Here is a 21,092-nt window from a genome sequence, read left to right on the forward strand (position 1 = left end):
GGGTGACAGTGTGCATCCAGCGGGGATTTATGGCGTACAGGCTGCAATTCGAGGCTGCAAGGGGAAGCGATTGGGGCTAGGCTGTGTGTGAGAAATGGAGCAACAAGCAACTCGGGGTCTCTTGGAGACTGAGGAGGTACACGGCTCTAGAGAGAGAGGTCTCAGAAAGACCCTGTCCAGGGACTGTTCAGGGTGTGGGCTTCGAAAGCTTTAGACTTTGAGAGCAGTTCATGGAGTACCAAGGACAAGATGAAGGGGAGAAGTGAGAGAAGCAGAGGTTACTGAGGTCGAGGCCAACTGGGAAGCCGGGGAACTGGGTGGTTAGCGCCTTTCAGGATGCCGGCGTGGACAGGATAGGGAGGCCCTGGAGCCAGAGGCTGAAGGACGGGAGGGGCAGCCAGGAGACTGGGGGAGAGCCGGTGGGGAGGGATGAGCCGGCGGGAGGAGAAGCTTCCACAAGAGGAGGAGCAGCTCTGCCACATGGACCCCTGAATGGAAGGCTGGGCCCCCTCCAGGACCAGAGTCCACCTAGGCAAATGGCCCTTCTGCTCATTATTAGAGGTTTGCAGCAGGAAAAGCCTGTGTGTAACTAAGGAGGAGAAGGGGATGACAGAAGATGAGATGGTTGGATGGCATCACTGACGTGATGGACATGAGTTTGAGTAAGCTCCGGGAGCTGGTGATGGACAGGGAGGCCTGGTGTGCTGCAGTTCGTGGGGTTGCAGAGTCAGAAACGACTGAGCGACTGGACTGAACTGAAGGGAGGTACAAGACAAAGAAGCTGAGGATGCAGAGGCATGTGTTGCTCACCACGGAACACGGCCAGGGACTTCCCTGCGGGTCCATTGGTTAAGAATCCGCCTGCCAGTGCCAGAGACACGGGTCCAATCCCTGGTCCGGGAAGATCCCACGTGTCATGGAGCAACTAAGCCCGTGCACCAGAGCTGTGGAGGTCCAAAGCAAGAGAAGGCACCGTGGTGAGGAGCCTGCAGCTCACAGCTGGAGACCGGCCTCGCCCTGAAATCAGAGAGGGCCCGGCATGGCTGTGAAGACCCGGGGCGCCCAAAGATAAAGAAAAGGAAATGGCCAAGTGGAACGACTCCTCATAGTGATGGTGGGGATAGGCGCTCACGGGGACATGGGCCACAGGGAGTTCAAGACTCCTGGTGGGGAGCTGGCCCGACAGGGACTCGGGGCCTGGCTGGACGCAGGGCCTCGGGGCTTCTGGCAGGACTGCTGTCTGCCCGAGGCCCGGCTGTGCATGAACTCCGCTTTGAGGGGCTGACGCGGTTCTGTGAGAGCCACCAGGCCCACCCTGGCGTGTGCTGTCAGAGCCCGGGGCGGGTGGGGGGCGCTGTCTCTACGGCTCCCCCCTGCAGAGAGCGAGCTGGGCTTCCTGGAGGTGGGGGAGGGGAGTCTCCCACGGCAGGTACTCTGGGTCCAGGCTTCTGTGGGTAGTCTACACCTGCAGTCCCCAAGTCCTTCACTTGCTACTCCTCTTTGAAATCCTAAAGCATGACTTTCTAGCCCCACTTCAAGGACAACTTGTTCACCCAGGGGGTCTTCAGCCATTCCTAACAGAGGCCGCTGTACTAACGGGACAGACACCCACACACACACACTCAGGCATAGTCACGGCAGATGCAAACATACACAGAGTCCGTGACGAGTCTACAAGGCGGCGCTGACACGCACATCCGTGTTTCCCTCATCACTGCTTGGTTCCATTAACCTTAACCTCACCTTTTATTGCTCCTGAGAGTACCTTGGTGCAAGCTGCTTGATCTCAGGATTTCAGAAGGTATAAACGTATGTGAGCCTCACCCATTACCTGGAGAATAAGGACAGGCTCCTGGGCCTGCTCCTCATGCCACTGGCTTCATATAAATAACAAAAGGAGGCTGATTTCACCCTGGCTTGTTTTGCAAATCATAGGATGAGAATATTTAGAGCTGGCAGAGTCCTTGAGGACCCCCTTCTTGTCCAGAGTCTTACATCCTGATCCCACTTGATTCCTCTTTGCAGTGGGTGCATGTTTGAGCATCACCCGTGGATTATCTTAAATTCCATCTTCCTATTGCGTGAATCTACCTTATACCATCAACAACAACAAAAATGCCAGTTTGGGCCAACATACTTGCACTCTGGGTTGAATTGCACTCTGGGAATTTTTATATTTCTTTTACTTTTGATCAGAGGAGGAAAATGGTACCCATTTTTATGGAAAACTATGCTTCAGTGTGTGTAGTAAACACAGGGCCGTTTTCAAGTATGAATGAATCATTTTGATGTTTCAAAACAAGTGGTGAACATACTACCTGTGAGTCCTGAAGCCTCCCTCTTTCCTTACATGTTCCTTTTGAACTAGGGCAGGGCTGGTCGCAGTGGCAGCTGATAGGAAGGACCCTCGAGCGCTTGCAGGTTCAGTGAGGAAAGTGCTGGAGTTGATTAACAACGTGTGCTTTGACATAAGCATGGAGAGCGGAACTGCGGAAGGCAGAAAGATGAGCAACCGCTGGAAGCAAGCAAGCAAAGTTGGAAGACTGGCCACCAGCTCGTCCAGAGGCACTGCCCCAGTGCTCCTTGCCCCCCATCTTCTCTGCTTCTCAGAACGTCTGTATCTCAGGGACATTTGTAAACCACGTGAAAGAGTCCCTTAAACCTCTGCCCGCCTTCTCCTAGCATTATTAGGTCAGGCTAAAGTATTCAGCAACCTGAAGATCTTAAGATTCAGTGAAAATAATCGCAGTATAGATTTAGCTGGGCTTCCCCAGGGACTCAAACAGTAAAGAATTTGCCTACAATTCAGGAGACCCATGTTCGATCCTTGAGTTGGGAAGATCCCCTGGAGAAGGGAATGGCAACTCACTCCAGTATTTTTGCCTGGAGAATCCCATGGACAGAGCAGCCTGGAGGGCTACAGTCCTTGGGGTCGAAAAGAGTCCAACATGACTGAGCGACTTACACACATAGATTCAGCTAGATGCTACTGCGAGAAGGGATGAGTTGTTGTTGGGACTTCTCTGGGTGGTCTAGTGGCTAAGACTCTGGACTCCCAATGCAGGGGACCTGGGTTCGATCCCTGGCTGGGGGCAACTAAGACCCGCACAGCTAAGTAAATAAATTATATATATATATATATATATATATATATATATATATAATGAATGAATCATTTTCAGAGACTCTCTGCTCCTATTTGAGTGGTTGCTAAAGCATTATTCACCCCTTCCGCTTAGAGTGAAATCACTACCTTTACTTTATGGCTGAGAAAGGGAACTTCTGCCCTTACTTAGGGACTCACTCTTCACCCATCCATGCTGCTGTCCTGCTTCAGGGTATGGAGAAGGAAGGTCTTCCCTGTCTCTGAAGTTAGCCCTCTGCCTAACCTCATGCCTCATGCCCTTTGTATTTTGAATTCCCTGACCCTTGGCCTTTGTTCCTGCCATTGATAGGAAACAGAAAATATAAGAGGATGACAATGTTGACGGGAAAAGACAGTTCAGTTTGGCGGCTGTTGAGTTTGAGGTGTCCATGGTCATCTGCGTGCAGATGTCCACTGGGCAACTGGCTGTCCTGGAATTTAGAAGGGAGATCATCTTTACCAGGGATTGTATGGTAAGCCTACTCTCTGAAAAGCAGACAAAACCCTGATTTATAATATTTGCCAATTCCAAAGGTAAATATGTCTACCATGACTGATTTCAAGTTACCAATGGCTTAAAAGCTAGCTTGCACATTTCTTAAATATTTAATGATTAATCGTTATGAGTACATTTAAGCCAGCTCCAGCATACCACCAGAGGTTGAGAGTAGAGATAGAGAGTTTGGAGTCAAAGATGGCAGCCAAAATCCTGAAAGTGTTTAAAATGGACAGCACATGGCCTCAAAGGAGAAGACAGTCAAAGGTCCAACTCCTGTATCTAATGCCAATGTATGGGATACAAAATTTTAAATATATTTGTGTAGGACATAAGATTAATATAAGTGGAAATCTATTTTATTTAAATTATTTGACATCATTTAAGATGCTCCTAATCTTATTTTTCCACATTTGATAAAACATCCTCAGAAAAATGTTAATACGTCTCACTATGATTGTATATTTTTTGTTTTCCCTTGTATTTCTTCTGATTTTTGCTTCATTTATGTATCTTTCTTTGTTGTTAGGTGTCTAATGGTTTAAGATGTCTATCTTCTGTGTGAATTGTACATTTTATCATTAAAAATATTCATCTTGTTCACTTAAAAATAAATTAATAAAAACAACAACAACAACAAAAAAGTCCAACTCCTGAGCTTCTAGTGCTGCCCTGCAACTTCTTCCTGGGGCAAAAAAACAAAGCCTCTTCTATATAGAAAGAATGAGCATAATTGCATGAGGTGTGTATTCAGTATACAGAGCCTTAAGATCCCATAGAACTTGGGGAAAAAAGGTTACTCTATGAGAATGAAAGCTCTAAAAGCCAATATCAAAGCCATAATGACAGCCATCTGCAAAAGATGCCCCATCTCCAGGCACGATCTACGAATGTACGGTCCAGGAGGCCTGGGAGCCGCCAGTCCAAGTGGGGAGCGGTGGCTGGGAGCAGGCTGGGCACCCCCATGTCGTTGGAGCAGGCTGCCACTCCACAGGGAGATGGGAGCTGGGCAGGCTGAAGGAAGCATGCCATCATGGAAGGGCGGGCTCACCACAAAGTCTGGAACAGAGCACCCCGAGGAGAGGGCCTTAGTCAGTCTGTCCGGCACCCTCACCTTCATCCCTGCAATGGAAAGAGTGACTCTGGGGTGTAAAGTGACTTATCATCAATCCCCTTAAACATCAGCTGATACTCTTTGCCTGGATTTACATGTCTACCGTGCTCCAGTGCAGACTTGCAGGGCTCTGTGCGGTGGAAGTGGCAACCCACTCCGGTATTCTTGCCTGGAGAATCCCAGGGACAGAGGAGCCTGGTGGGCTGCCATCTATGGGGTCACACAGAGTCGGAAACGACGGAAGCTACTCAGCAGAAGCAGCAGCAGGGCACTGGGAAAGATGCTCCAGGACCTGAACATTCTAGACTATCCAGCTGACACACTCCTTATCTCTAGCAGGCTGGGTTGTCAGTTGGCCCAGAATCTTGCAGGTGACATGGAATCAGTTCTGCTTGAGTTTGATAAACTCTGGATTAACTACCAAGATCATCAGTAGAACGTCTACATCAACCACGCATTTGCCCATCGCAGTTGGTGCCAGGCGCTCGGCCATGCACTTGGCAGATCTGATCTCAATTTATCACAGCTGCACCAGGTTGGAACGAACCCATTTACAGTTGAGGAAAGCAAGGCTCAGAGAGCTTGGGTAATGTGGATGCTCTGAAAATGCAGTCCTGAGGAGAAGACCCTGGGCCGTGAGACTCTGCTCAACAGCCAGCAAAGCTAAAGCCCCTGCTCTTTCAAACCACTTCTTTTAATTTTGTTTTTCCAATGCATTAATTTTTTAATTGAAGGATCATTGCTTTACAGAATTTTGTCAAACCACTTCTTAAAGCAGCAGCTGCTATTGCTCTGGGCCTGGGCAGATGGCCCTGTGGCCTTTGCCAGGGAGAACGCTGACACGAAATGGATGGGGGAGAAGTTGTGGAAGAACAAGTGATAAGATGCTAACAAACAAAATAGGTTCTTGATTACAAGGGCTGCTCTGTTGTTCGGTCTTTGTGACCCCATGAACTACAGCACGCCAGGCCTCCCTGTCCATCACCAGCTCCTGGAGTCCACCCAAACCCATGTCCATTGAGTCGATGATGCCATCCAACCATCTCGTCCTCTGTCGTCCCCTTCTCCTGCCTTCAATCTTTCACAGCATCAGGGTCTTTTCCAACGACTCAGCTCACTGCATCAGGTGGCCAAAGTACTGGAGCTTCAGCTTCAGCATCAGTCCTTCCAATGCACATTCAACATCGAAGGCTGTCTCCTTCAGAGCTCCATTCCCAGAGACTCGTTACCGATCAGGCATCACTTGGGCATCACAGCCCTTCTGAGGGCATCTGGCTTTCCTCAGGGCCGAGGTCTACTCATAGAAGGGCAGGAGGACTAACCAAGACTTTCATAGCAGCGAGGGGGCTGGCCTCATCCTGGGCAGAACTGGGTATCAGACATTGACTGACGGTGGCAACAGCCATGGCAGGAAGAAGACACAGAGGGAGCAGATGAGAAGACACAATTTGTGGAGCGCATGGAGAGCCCGGTTCTGTGCGGGGCCTCCATGGATGCTCTCGAGGCCAGCCAGCAAGTCACGGGGCCCTCGAGTGTCCCAGCCGGGGCAGGAAAACACTGAATTCAGGGCCCTTTTTCTGTATGCGTCACTATCTCCTGCAACTGCAGATCACAGGAATTTTCCTCTCGAGCTGGCCCAGTGCCCAGGGAGAGAGCTGGGGCATCCGGGAAGCATGCTCAGGGGTCACCTAGAGGGCACTGCGGCTGGTGAGTCAGACGGGTCGGTGACTGGCCATCGGCTCGTTGCCCGCACCGCCTCATCACCTTGGCCCAGGTCATGCCCTACCTGCGCGGAGGGCCAGGCATCAAAAGGCCGGATTAGATTTCATTCAAGATGGTGCCCTCCACCTTCTCGTGACACGACCAGACAACCTGAGCTCCAAGATTCCCTCCCTCACAGCCAGAAGGCTCTCAAAAAAGCAGACACCAGCCCAGGAACACTGGGCGTGCAGTGCACACACACTCAGTTCCCAACCTCGGGGAGCTGCCCGACCCCTGGCCAGCAAGGACCTCTGCCTTGGGAAGTCCATTCTACTCACCAACGTGTCTTTCAATGGCCCTCTGTCCTTACAATCCTAGCTGGCAGGCTGGCATTCGCTCTTGTTTAGAATGGATCTGCAGAGAAAAGGGGCTTCCTGCCTGAGCAGTGAGGAACTTGATCCTTCTTTATAATCTATTTTGCCATCTTTGTGGAACCTCAAGGTAACCACTCATCTCGAGTCTCTTCCTCTGGTATATTCAGGGGGAGGGGCTTGTCCCATGTCCACCCCTGGGAAGAGTCCGTGTCTCCACCTCTTCTCTCTGACATTGGCTGGTGTCTCACTGCTCAGCCTATGCTCACCAGGCTGGAGCCCCATCTCCATCTCTTCTGAGGACACGTGAACTCTAGGCTGAGCAAACAGCTGCTTTACAGATCATTTGGGGAACAGCACAGGGGCTTTTACTGTAGCAGATACAGCAGACACCTTAAAAGTGGTCCATTAGAACCCTTTGACTGTGTAGATCACAAGAACTAAGGAAAATTCTTCAACAGATGGGAATACCAGACCACCTGACCTGCCTCCTGAGAAACCTATATGCAGGTCAGGAAGCAACAGTTAGAACTGGACATGGAACAACAGACTGGTTCCAAATAGGAAAAGGAGTACGTCAAGGCTGTATATTGTCACCCTGTTTATTTAACTTCTATGCAGAGTACATCATGAGAAACGCTGGGCTGGATGAAGCATAAGCTGGAATCAAGATTGCCGGGAGAAATATCAATAACCTCAGATATGCAGATGACACCACCCTTATGGCAGAAAGTGAAGAGGAACTAAAAGCCTCCTGATGAAAGTGAAAGAGGAGAGTGAAAAAGTTGGCCTAAAGCTCAACATTCAGAAAACTAAGATCATGGCACCCAGTTCCATCACTTCATGGCAAATAGATGGGGAAACAATGGAAACAGTGTCAGACTTTATTTTGGGGGGCTCCAAAATCACTGCAGGTGGTGACTGCAGCCATGAAATTAAAAGACACTTGCTCCTTGGAAGGAAAGTTATGACCAACCTAGACAGCATATCAAAAAGCAGGGACATTACTCTGCTGACAAAGGTCCATCTAGTCAAAGCTATGGTTTTTCCAGTGGTGATGTGTGGACACGACTGAGCCACTGAGCTGACTGGGAGCCCTCCAGCCTGCAGCCCCACCTCCAGGTCCCTGCTTGCCTGGCCCCTGCCATCTTGCTCAGTGCTGTTTCTCTCCCAATCCACTCTTCCTTAGTGCTCTCCCTTAACCTCCAACTTGTTTTTGTTTGTTTGTTTATTATGAAAAGTCATTTTAGTTCTCCTTTTTACATGTCTTTGGGGTTGATGTTAAGGACAGTCTTTTTACCACCAAATGGCTCACCAAGAATTTTGCTGAATAAAAACTCTTCTAGGGACTTCCCTCATGGTCCAGTAGCTAAGACTCTGAGCTCCCAATGCAGGGAGCCTGGGTCCAATCCCTGGTCAGGGAACTAAATTCCACAAGCCACAGCTAAAAGATCCTCAGGACATCACCCATACCGAGAGTCCCTCTTCCTCTGGTGTGCTCAGGGGAAGGGGCCTGTCCCGTGTCCATGCCTGAGATGAGCCCGCGTCCCCACCTCGTCTCTTTGACACAGGATGGCATTTCCCTGCAGGCCTCTGCTCACTCGCGATGAAGATCAAAGAGCCCACGTGCCAAACTAAGACCAGGCACAGCCAAATAACTACATTAAAAACAAAACAAGCAAAGAAAAAACCCATTCTAGTCTGGAGGAAGGTCACGCCACTCACTTAAGGAAGCAGGTGGGGTTGGAGGCCATTGCAGCTAAGTCTTCTGTACAAAGCCACTCTTTCCTGTTAGGTAGTAAATTGGGTGCATGCAGATGTCTTCAATAAATGTTCACTCAAGTGAATCTCTTTGCTCTCGGTGTTCTTGTCAGGTCTCTCTGACAGAGCTAATCCACTGAGTGGAAGGACCTGTGTGCTTGTCCCTCTGAGGCAGCCCTGGGCCAGGAAGGGGTGCTCTGACCCAGGCAGTCATTCAGGGAGTCAGGTCCCTTCCATCCTGCGGCTCCATCCAACCTAGGATCTCTGAGTCCTTTCCAGTAGGAAGATGGGGACAGGGAGCAAGGATTGCATGCAGGGTGTTTACACGGATCGTGCCTGAAAGTGGTGGTCATCCTTTCAGCTCACATAGCACAGACCAGAATTCAGCGACAGGCCCCCCTCCAAGTCTAAGAGAGGATGGGGACACAGCACAGCTGCCAGAGAGAAGTTTAGAGCATGAATGTTGGGGCTTCCGTGGCGGCCCAGTGGCTAAGACTCCATGCTTGAAATGCAGGAGGCCCAGGTTTGATCCCTGGTCAGAGAAGCAGACCCCACTTAGTTCAACAGGGGACTAAGAGTTCTCATGCTGCCAACTAAAGAGTCCGCATGCCACGACTGAAAGGATATCATGTGCTGCACCTAAGACCCGGCGCAGCCAAACAAATAAATATTTAAAAAAAAAAAAAAAAAGAATGTTGGTGAGCTCTAGCAGCCTCTGCCACTTTCTTTTAGGGGTAGCTTCCTTTTATGCCGAGTGGAGCTTCTTTAAGTGGTCCATTCAAATCTACAAAGAAACCCCCGGCATCTTTTATTGATATGATACCAGCCACACAACTGAAGCCTCTTGAATCTTTTCTCAAATAACTCTACTGGAGTCAGAGGCAAAGGTGCAGAAGGGAGCAAGTCTCCACACGTTAGAAGGAGGACCTTTAAGTCGTCTCCAGTTGCTGTTGCTGTTTGGCTGCTACGTCATGTCTGACCCTGCAACGCCATGGACCGCAGCACACAAGGCTCCCCTGTCCTTCACCATCTCCCAGAGTTTGCTCAGATTCATGTCCATTGAGTCGGTGATGCTATTTAAGCATCTCATCTTCTGCCACCCCCAGTAAAAAAAAAAATTAATTATGGAAGTGACATCATTTTGATAGTTCAACTTCTTCCTCCTTCCTCCTGTCTTCCTCCAAGTGTGAGAGAGAATTGGTCATTATTCTTCCTCCTCTGCTCTCTCAGGCTTGGAAGCCCTGCTGCAGACCTTCAGGAGACACTCTCAGCTCAAGACAAAAGCAACAGCCTTTGTGAAGTCATAGCAACTTAGTGGGAGGAGAACGAAACGTTCTCAGCTATCTCTTGCTGCTGAAGATGTGAGGGGAATGTAAACAAATGTAGACAGTACAGTTGGCTTTACTGAAACACAAAAATTACAGGGTTTCAATCTACAGAAAAAGACTGAAGTTTTCTGACAGTAGGCAAGTACATTTTGTGCATTTAGCTCCCGATTCTCTCAGATATGAACCTCCCTGGGGGACAGACTTGAAATCCAGAGGAGGAAGGTGGTCCTCCATCCTGGGGTGCCCAGGACACCCGCAGGGTACGGCTGCTCGCCCAGTGTGGTCACTCACTACACCTTCACGCACGGCAGCAGCTCGGTGAGATGAAGTGTTACAGGGCCACGTGCGAGGATACAGAGGAAGTTTACTTGCGTCTGACATCACTATGGCCAAATGACGCTTTCACACAATGAGAAGAAGGTTAAGCAAATCATGGCTTATCAATAAGGAGAAAGCCACCAAATCACAACTGTGTACAAGATCTGAAGACTCTGCAGACCCACGGTGCTGCGGTGCCCTCCTACCTCATGTGTCTCCAGTCTCTAATGCGTTCAGAACCACGACAGACAGTGGCTCAGACGGCACCCTGCACAGCTCCAGGAGGTGCTGTCCCCATAGACTGGAATGGAAGCGGTGATCTCCCGCGAGTCGGGTCCTACCCACCCTGCCCAAGTGTACAGGGCGGTCCCGAGCGTGTTTCCCACCTGCAGCCTCAATGCTTTTTCTTGAAATGGATAACACTGAGCACGACATTCACTGGCTAAAACCATTCAGTAACTTTCTTTTGGCTTCAGAATCGAGCACCAACCCTGATTTTAGCTAACGAGCCTGTGGTCTCTGGCCCCTGACCAACTTCCCAGCCTCTCCCCTTGTCATCCTCATCATAGAGCCTGTGACGGTTCCTCGTGTGTATCAACTCGACTGGGCCAGGAGGTGCCCACATCGTTGGCCAGACATTATTTTCGGTGATTCGGGGAGAACTTTTTTTTTGGATGGCACTAACATTTAAAGCAGTGGCCCGAGTAGAGCAGACTGCGCTCCGTACTGTGGGTGGGTCTCGCCCAGTCAGCTGAAGACTAGAGCAAAAAAAGAGAGAATTTTCCCTCTTGAGTCTTCAAAATGGAGTGCTGGTTCCTCGTGGCTCCACAGCAGCTTCCAGCCTTTGAACTTGAACTGGGACATCAGCGCTGCAGATTTTGGACTTATGAGCCTTCATGACCATGCAAGTTACTTCTTTATAATCAGTCTCTTCCTCTTTTTCTTTCTTCCAGGTTTATTGGATTAGGGCACCATTCTTATGACCACATTTAATCTTAATTATTTTTAAAGGCCCTGTCTCCAAATATACTCACGCTTGGGGGTTGACGCTTCAACATATGAAATTTGGGGGGACTCAGTATACAACAGAGTCCAAGCTCCCATCATTCTGAATTACTCTCACATCGTGTCCTCCAAACACCGTGTATTCACTCAGCTTGGTCTTACCCATGCTGTGAACAACACTTCCTTCTGCAGAGACCACTCCTCCCGTTTCCTCTTCATTGAGCTCATTCTTATCTTTGGGCCTCAGATTATAGAGCGCCTCCTCCAGGAAGCCTTCCTTGAGCACCTGCACACCCCCTGCCACCCACTTCCATTCACTTGCTGTGCTGCCGTGTGTCTTTTCACTGCTTGTCTTGTACTCGTTGAACCCTCATCATCCAAACTGGAGACAGGTGCCATAACACACAGTAAACACGTCTTAACTATAAGCTGAAAAACTACAATGAAACTAGCGTGTGTGCCGTGCTGACAACTATTTAAAAACACTTAAGCAAAGGAAAAACGCTGAGAAGGTATTGCACCGAGCTGACAACACTGGCTTTATTTGCTAGAATTAGTGGGGCTTTCAGTTGTCTTTTCTCTTATCCTCGACATTTTCTATAATGTGATTATATGTTTTGCAACTTGTAAAAGTATTGTTTAATAGCACATGCAGCAAGCATTTTAATTCTCAGCCTGAAGCTGGCTTGTTTCAGGCTGTATTCCAAGGGAACTGATTTCCTTGAAACAAAACATTTTGAAAGGTGTCTTGGAGTCGCCCCTAATGGGCTTTGACATATATGTTATTAATTGGAGGGCATGACCTCCCTGGAGAAAAAGCTGCCCTGCGGGGCTTTAATAATGAGCATACAGTCACCTCGGCAGGTGGGAATTCAGGTTGGAGCTTGCCTGGGGATCTGCATTACTAAGAGGGCCTATAGCCTGAATGTTGACCAACGAGGTGTGAATGTTTTTATCGAGGTGAAGTTACCTGGCATATTCTGTAGTTGGGCTTCCCTGATGGCTCAGTCGGTAAAGAATCCGCCTGCAATGCGGGAGACCCAGTTTCGATCCCTGGGTTGGGAAGATTCCCTGGAGAAGGGAAAGACTACCCACTCCAGTATTCTGGCCTGGAGAATTCCATGGACTGCATGGTCCGTGGAGTCGCAAGGAGTCGGACATGACTGAGCGACTTTTCCTTTCCTTTCCCTTTCGTTCTCTGGTTCCTAACTTCACACAAGGGGAGAGAGAAAGCCCAACCCCTGTGGGTATTTGTAGCCCACTATAATGGCCTCCCTGGGTCTGAAGAAAGCCATGTACCCATGGGTGTTCACTCGCTGATCAGACATGCTGTACCTTTTGTCTTAGGAGAGAGGACAGTTCTGGGATGGAAATTAGAATCACCAAATGATGATTCCAACAGGATGAGATGGTGGTTGGTAACCAATCAACCATCGATGATTCCAACCAACCAACCACCAATGATGATTCCAACAGGATGAGATGGTGGTTGGTAACGGTGGGATCAGAGGATGAAAGGCTATGAACAGGTACTGAGCTCTGTGTGGCAAGCACGGTTCAGGGCCCCTTAATAGACTTTTCTGCAGCCTCATCAACAATTCTTTCCCATCTCCTCCTTCTTGGTTGTGTAGCCAACCAAGGGTTGAAAAAGCAGAAACTTGCTTCCTCAGGCTCCCCTGCGGTTAGAACATGTGACTCCCATCTTAGCCAATGATCCCCAAGGGGAACACTATAGGGAGCTTCTCAGAAGGGTTTCCCTCCTCAGTAAAATGTGACAAATGGAAAGAAGTGTCTCTTTCCCCAGACGTTGCCACGTGTTACCACATGTTGGTCCCTCTGGCTCTAGCAGTCCAGAGATTCCCTCCAGCCAAAGCTGAGGCAGGGAAGTCTTAGAACTGGGTTAGAGCTGTTCTTGCTTGATGCAATCACGTGTCTTGGGAAGTGGTCAGATCAGGGTACATTTTAGAGGCAGAGCGGGCCAATAATGGAGTTGGCTTCACAAGGGTCCCCCTCATCATCCAGTGCCTGGATCTTCCAAGCCAAGGATGCATTGGTACTCTGCGTCCTTGTGTAGCCATGGAAACAGATGATGCTCTTGTAGGGGGTTTACCCTCCTACCTCTCAGAGACCTCCCACAGGTCCTCAGACAAAAATTGTGACAAGGTCTTTGCAAAACTCATCCCACACAATATAAAACAGATCAGGTCAAAGATGGTTGAATGAATGAATTCAAATTCTGCTGCTTGTAGCCAGAGGCAATCAACATTCCTTTAATCCCCATGAGGACCCAGGGATGACTATCTTAAAGTCCCCATTCTACAGATGATACAGACCTCTCATTCGGATGCCCTCCAGACCCTGCCTTGGGCCTGGTCTGTTCCCCATCCCCAAGTGTTCACATTCTGCTGGCTTGCACCAGAGCCCACGCCAGGCCTCTGGGAGGCAGTTGACTTCTCTCTTGCTCTGAGCCCACTCTGGGCCTGGCCTTGGCTTGCCCAGTGGCTGGGGGTCAGCCCTGCCAGCAATTCCCTCCATTTACCCAACGACTCTGGGCTTTGGCCATCAGCACCTCAGCCTTCTTGGTTCATGGCAGAACCAGACTGCTTCCCTTTGTCCTGATGCTCCAAGGAGATCAGTCCTGATAAACACAATCTGTTCTGTGATTCACAGAAACACCTGATGGCCTGACCCCTGCTCGGCAAGACCTGGTAGAATTAAACCTCATTAATTCTCATTACAGCCCTGGAGAGAGGGACTTATTTATAACCCTGCATGGGTTCAAACTCACAGACACACTGGTCCCACAAGTATTCTACTGCTTGGATGGGCAAACCGCCTGTGAAAGCCAGAGTCCAGGTCTGTAAACAGGCAGGCAGGGCACTCCAGGCTCCATCCATCACCTCTTACAAAGCCAGATAAAAGGGATTTCACAGTATTAGGGAAACAGGAGTAGGAGAATGCTAAGGGTTATTTATACTAACTCCTCAAAGACAACTTGAGGTCAAGAACTTTGGCTTTATGTATCTCCACAGGCCCTGTGCCTGGCGCTTGATGATATCTGGGGCCTGAACTGTCCCAGGGGAGACAGGGACACTGTTCAAGCCTGACGGCAGGTAAGAGTGGGGACCGTTGTCTCCTGGCCACCAGGGTCAGAGCCCTGCCTGGGATGCTGGTCTCCACCTGTGATAAGACCCAGCCTCCGCTGGGCAGGCTGGAAACCTACAGGAGGCATTTGCATCCAAAGAAGGCTCTAATCCATGTGCAGCTTTAATGGCTAAAGCTCCTGAGTGCAAGCAAGTGAATTTAGAGGATTTTAGGTGTTAGTCAGGCTTCCCTGGTAGCTCAGTTGGTAAATAATCTGCCTGAAGTGCAGGAGACCCTGGTTTGATTCCTGGGTTGGGAAGATGCCCTGGAGAAGGGCTAGGCTACCCAGTCCAGTATTCTTGGGCGTCCCTGGTGGCTCAGATGGTAAAGAATCTGCCTGCAATGTGGGAGATCTGGGTTTGATCCCCAGATTGGGAGGATCCCCTGGAGGAAGGCATGGCAACCCACTCCAGTATTCTGGCCTGGAGAATCCCATGGACAGAAGAACATTATGGGCTACAGTCCATGGCGTCTAAAAGAGTTGGGCATGACTGAGTGACTAAGCATGGCATAAGCATTATTTACAATTGCCAGAATATGGAGGCAATCTAAGTGTCCATCAACAAATTAATGGATAAAGAAGTGATATACACACACACACACATATATAAGTATATATTTATATCACATATATATATATATAAAGAAGAGGTGATGTATATATATATATATCACACACACAGTAAAACACTACTCAGTCATAAAAAAGAATGAAATTTTGCCAACATGTATGGACTTGGAAAGCATTATGCTAAATGGAATAAGCCAGCCAGAAAAAGACAAGTATTGTAGGATATCACTTCTTGTGGAATCTAAAAATACTATCCAACTAGTAAATCTAACAAAAAAGGAGTAGATTCACAGATATAAAGAACAAATTAGTGGTCACCAATGGAAAGAGGGATATTAATTATAGATTAATTGAATATAGATTAATTCAATAAGTCACGTCCAACTCTTTGCGGCCCCATGGACTTTAGCCCGCCAGGCTCCTCTCTGTCCATGGAGTTCTCCAGGCAAGAATACTGGAATGGATTGCCGTTCCCTTCTCCAGGGGATCTTCCTGACCCAGGGATCGAACCCAGGTCTCCCACACTGCAAGCAGATTCTTTACCATCTGAGCCACCAGGAAAGCCCATAAAGAAGGAAGGAGGAGACAAAAATAGGGGAAGGGTACTAGGAGGTACAAACTATCAGGAATAAAATTAGCTGCAAGGATATATGCACAGCACAGGGGATATAGCTAGTATTTTATAGTAACTGTAAATGGAGTATAACGTTTAAAAATTGTGACTCAGTATATTGTAAACCTGCAAATTATGTAATATTTCCATCAACCATACTTCAATTTAAAAACAGTTAAAAAGAAATGTAAAAAATTAAAAGGAGACCAAAAAACCTCTCTCCCTGACGGTCATCGTAAGGGTATCTTTGCGATAAAACCAGTTTAAGGGGGTGCTGCTCCTGCCTTGTTTCAGTCTGTCATCTAATAAGCACTAATTGAAATACGCTGCCAGGAAGTCTGCTTTATGGAGCCAGTCTGCTATTATACCACCTAATTTTAAAATGTATGGATCTTATTGCTTCAGACCCAAGGCTGTATTGATTCTGGAATATGCACCACTAATTGCTGAGAGCCTGATGCTAAGAAGGAAATAAAAGAAAAAGGCTCTCATGTCAATATTTGTTACTAGCCTTGACAAATAAACGTTTTAAGTGATGGTGACTTTTTCCTCTTTTAAAGCTTTAATTACTGGCTTACACACACTGCAATCATTTTGTTCTTGTTTGCGTTTAATAGTCTGTAATCCATTTTAATTATATTCTTTGCTTATCAAGATCAGACTTCTGAACAAGGATAGAACAAAACTGAACTCCTGCCTCCCCACCTCCCCATTTCCTTATGCAAAATCTGGAAAATATTCGTGTCTTGAAAACATCTTAAAGATAAAACTTGCTTTTTAAGGTTAGAGCCAACAAAACCAAATGAAGTCTCTCTCTCCTTTTTCCAGTCTGCCACTCCATTGACTAAAGAGGTTGGATGAATCTGCTTCCTCTATTAAACTTAGAATGAGAAACTTGTAAGAATTTTGAGAATGAATGTGTGGTGGGGCTGAAGACAGCTGGGGTGAGGAAATGATTTTTCCCTTGAACTGGATGGTGAGTGCAGGGGTGTTTTGCTTTGTGATAACTCATTACTCCTTGGAAGGAAAGTTATGACCAACCTAGACAGCATATTCAAAAGCAGCGACATTACTTTGCCAACAAAGGTCCGTCTAGTCAAGACTGTGGTTTTTCCAGTGGTCATGTATGGATGTGAGAGTTGGACTGTGAAGAAAGCTGAGTGCCGAAGAACTGATGCTTTTGAACTGTGGTGTTGGAGAAGACTCTTGAGAGTCCCTTGGACTGCAAGGAGATCCAACCAGTCCATTCTAAAGGAGATTAGTCCTGGGTGTTTATTGGAAGGACTGATGCTAAAGCTGAAACTCCAATACTTTGGCCACCTCATGCAAAGAGTTGACTCCTTGGAAAAGACTGTGATGCTGGGAGGGATTGGGGGCAGGAGGAGAAGGGGACGACAAAGGATGAGATCTCTGGATGGCATCACTGAGTCAATGGACATGAGTTTGGGTGAACTCTGGGAGTTGGTCATGGACACGAAGGCCTGGCGTGCTGCAATTCATGGGGTCGCAAAGAGTTGGACATGACTGAGTGACTGAACTGAACTGAACTGAATTCATTGATCTTGAGGAATTCACGTTTTGTGCACCTTTCTATATATGTCATATTTCTATAAAATTATTATTTGAAACACTGAACCAACAGCTGGGTTAACAGAGCTGCTTTGTGCTGTTGTTAAGGGCAGCCATTTAAAGACAGAGGCCATAGACTGAATATTTGTATCCCCATCTCCCCACCCTCCAAATCCATATGTTGAAACTCAATCCCCAGTGTGATGGTTTTTGGAGGTGGGGACTTTGGAAGGGGTGGAGCCCTCCTGAATGGAATTTGTGCCCTAGTAAAAGAGCACCATCAAAAATACTTTTTGCCTACTGAACAGCTGAGTGTGGTCTTCCTGATCGGTGGGAGACCTTCCATACAGTGATTCAGGGATCAAACAAAGCAGATCTGATGGTCTCAGCCAACAGGACAGGGAGACGCAGAGCAAAGATTGCCCGTTAGAGGAGTCCCACATGGGGCAGGACTAGTACCAGCTCTAGTACCCCTGCCAAGCTCAGTCGTTAGCCAAGGGTGCCCTGGGAGAGCATGGCTTTAGCTTCAAACTAATCTCACTGTTTGGAGCTGAATGACAACTATTTCTTGAAAAAAGACAAGAATGGGGCACCTCCATGGCTGTCACCCTCTGCAATGGGAGGGGAAACACACACACACAAAGATACGTACGGTGGTCTGTAAGCCTCTCTGCCTTGGCAATGAGGCCAACTTGACCTTGACTTCAGAACCACTTTAGCCTGACTCCCTTTATGTGCTGAGCTGCCTTCCACTGCCCCCAGGACTTCCTATTGTCTCGTTTCTGGGCCACTGTGGGGTCATTTAATTGTATTCCCCAGCATTCATTCCTTTTCTGATGAAAGTCCCCAATTTTGGGGTGATGATCCAAACCTCTCTTAGTCCATAAGGTTGGGTCAAGCCTCCCTATCTCCACCACGCCAGCTCCACATGCTATAGGCCTGAGCCAGCTGATCAGTCCTGCAACAGCCACAGTGAAAGCTTCAGAGTTGGGCACATGGCCTAACCAGAGACATCTGAAAGGCATGCTAGGCTAGAGGAAAATGACTCTGAGAGGACGAGGGCTGGAGCCATGCAGCCACCTTGCCACCATGAGGGGAGAGCTTAGCAAAGTTAACAGCATCTTGGGAAACACGAGGGTGAAATCAGTATGGAGGAAGGCAGGGTCTAGAGATGAAGAAAAACTGAATCTTCATTGAATGTGTCTGAGTCTGAAATCTATCTGTATTCTCAACCCAGACCTGGACTCCTCAGTTACATCTGCCTATGAATTCCCTTTTTACTTAAGTCAGTTTGAGTTGATTTCAATCTCTTCAGAAGTATTCTAACTGAAGTCCAATCATCAGACTCAAAATATGCTCAATTTGGAAATATTTGTTTTCGTTTTATTTACCAAAGTCTCTACAATCAACCATCAAATCAATCCCAGATGGTTAATGAACATCAGCCAAGGGCTTTCAAAATCAATGGTGGTGTTTTTTCTTTTAATTAAATCCATGCAGTCAGGTTCTTCCTCCCTCCCCTCCTCTGCCCCCGAGCCCCACCATCACTCCGCTCACATATTTAATTATTTAAGAAGCTTCTTCCTAAATTTTAGCTGAAACCTCCCTTGGAAAGCATAACTAGTGACTGAACTGTTTCAAACTCTGTCCTCGAATGGACTCTGACTCCTTGAGGGCAAGGACTTGGAGTGTTCCATGTTCCCAGAGTCTAGGACAGAACCTGACAGGAAGTGGTGTTTCAATCAAAGTCAGACGTGGCAAAATCCAGCTGGCGTCTCCTGCCATGAAGGAGGAAGGCAGACACCCTCCGGCTCCCTACCTGACTGCGTGTGTGTGACTCATCAGATTCCTGCAGGGAGAGCGTCATCCAAGGCCTCCCTGGAAGTGAGTCAGCAAGACTGGGCCACCTGGTGTGGACCACCAGCCTCCTCAGCGACACGTCCCTCTCCTCCATCATCCGCCCCCTCCTTGCACCTGTCTAGTGCCCTCTCTTCCTCCTCCTTCACCTCTTCTCTTTCTCCTTTCCAAGATCCCCCCATTCCATGCCTTACCATAAGCACGGGGGTACACCCAGAGGCCTTGCATACCCTTGCAGTGGTCCTCAGGTCTATGCTAGAACCAGTGTTGCCCCACAAGTCAAGACATAGGAATCCCAAGCAGGTACTGAGCTGTTTGAAGACAGATTTCACAAGAGTTTCTGTTCAGTCATTAGATTGTGCCCGACTCTTTGTGACCCCATGGACTGCAGCATGCCAGGCTCCCCTGTAACCTCACTATTTTCTGGAGTTTGCTCAAATTCATGTCCATCAAGTCGGTGATGCCATCCAACCATCTCATCCTCTGTTGTCCCCTTCTCCTCCTGCCTTCAATCTTTCCCAGCATCAGAGTCTTTTCCAATGAGTCAACTCTTCACATCAGGTGGCCAAAATATTGGAGTTTCAGCTTCAGCATCAGTCATTCCAATGAATATTCAGGGTTGATTTCCTTTAGGATCAACTGGCTTGATTTACTTGGTGTCCAAGGACCACAAGAAAGGACTCTTCAATTTGGAAATCAAAGACTAAAAAGGGACTTGTATGAAAAGAAGATGGGTTCATAACTATCTGTTGCTGAGAAACTACTCCAAAAGTAGATGATTTAAGACAACAATAATATTTATTATCTCTTTGTGGGATGGTGTGTGTTGGTGGCCAAAATTTGATCAGGGCAGAATGGGATAGCTTGTTCCTAACTCATGACAGCTGGCACCTCCACTGGAAAACTTCAAAGATGGTGGCAGGAATCATCTGAAGGCTTGTTTACTCACGTGGCTGGAGGTTGGTGCTGGCTGTTGGTGGGGAACTTAGCTGGGGCAATTGGCTGGAATACTTACCTATGGCTTATCCAAGTGGCTTGGGCTTTCTCACAACATGCTGGCTGGGTTGATGGGGCAAGTATTCCAAGGAGAGAGAGAGAGAGACAGAGACAGAGGCAGAGAAAGAAAGAGAGAATTGCAAGGTCAAAGTTGTGCCCATTTTGAAACACAGCAGGAATGGATACAGGCATTGTCTCTCCTCCCTCCAACCAGTCCCACAGATGCATTTCACAGGAGGCACCGGGGCAGGGCACTGCTTTTAAAAGACGTGGGATATGACGAAAACTGGTTAGCACCAATCAGGTCCCAGATGGTGGAATATCTGACTCCCAGTGGACCTTGAGCCTCATCACATGCTGCTTGTAAGACATTAGCATGAGCTAAGGGACACTCCCACCAGCGCCATGACAGTTCCAAGGGCGACCATTAAAGACCAAAAAGTGAGAGGTGGCCCAATTCCTGGGAACCTCCAACCTTTCCCCAAAATAGTGGAATACTCCTCCCAGTCATTAGCCTATGAAATTACCCAGCCCATAAAAACTAACCACATCCTATTTCAAGGTCGCTTTCATCTGAGATGGCCCACACTCTGTGGAGCACGATTCTCCCATGAACACTCTCACTTTCCAAGACAACCCCTGCCTTGGGGCCACTCTCGGCTTTTGGGACAGCCCACTTTCTGTCTATGGAATGTGTATCTCTCTAGATACACCCACCTCTTACCTATCACTTTGTCTCTCACTGAATTCTTTCTGTGATGGGACATCAAGAACCTGAGCTTCATTAAGTCCTGAGACCAGTTGTGTGATTTCAGTTAAAAGACCACGGGTTCAAGTCCCAGCCTGGGTTTTGGCTGGGTTCCAGTCCCGGTGCAAGAGTTCAAGTCCCAATCTGAGTGACATGGTTTCAGTGTGACTTCTCTGCCAATCCAACAGGCCGGGGCAGCCCATCCCACTGAATGCACCCTGGCTTTGCATCTTCCTCCTCCCTGATGATCATTCCCCTGTTCTCCACTTCTGCTCCCTAGACTCTCACTTTCCCAACAAAGTCCTCACATGTATCTGCTTTGAGAGGAATTCAAAAAGCAATGACTTAAGGGAAT

The sequence above is a fragment of the Bubalus kerabau genome, chromosome 10, assembly GCF_029407905.1.
Source record: "Bubalus kerabau isolate K-KA32 ecotype Philippines breed swamp buffalo chromosome 10, PCC_UOA_SB_1v2, whole genome shotgun sequence".
In the NCBI taxonomy this organism is placed as follows: Eukaryota; Metazoa; Chordata; class Mammalia; order Artiodactyla; family Bovidae; genus Bubalus; species Bubalus kerabau.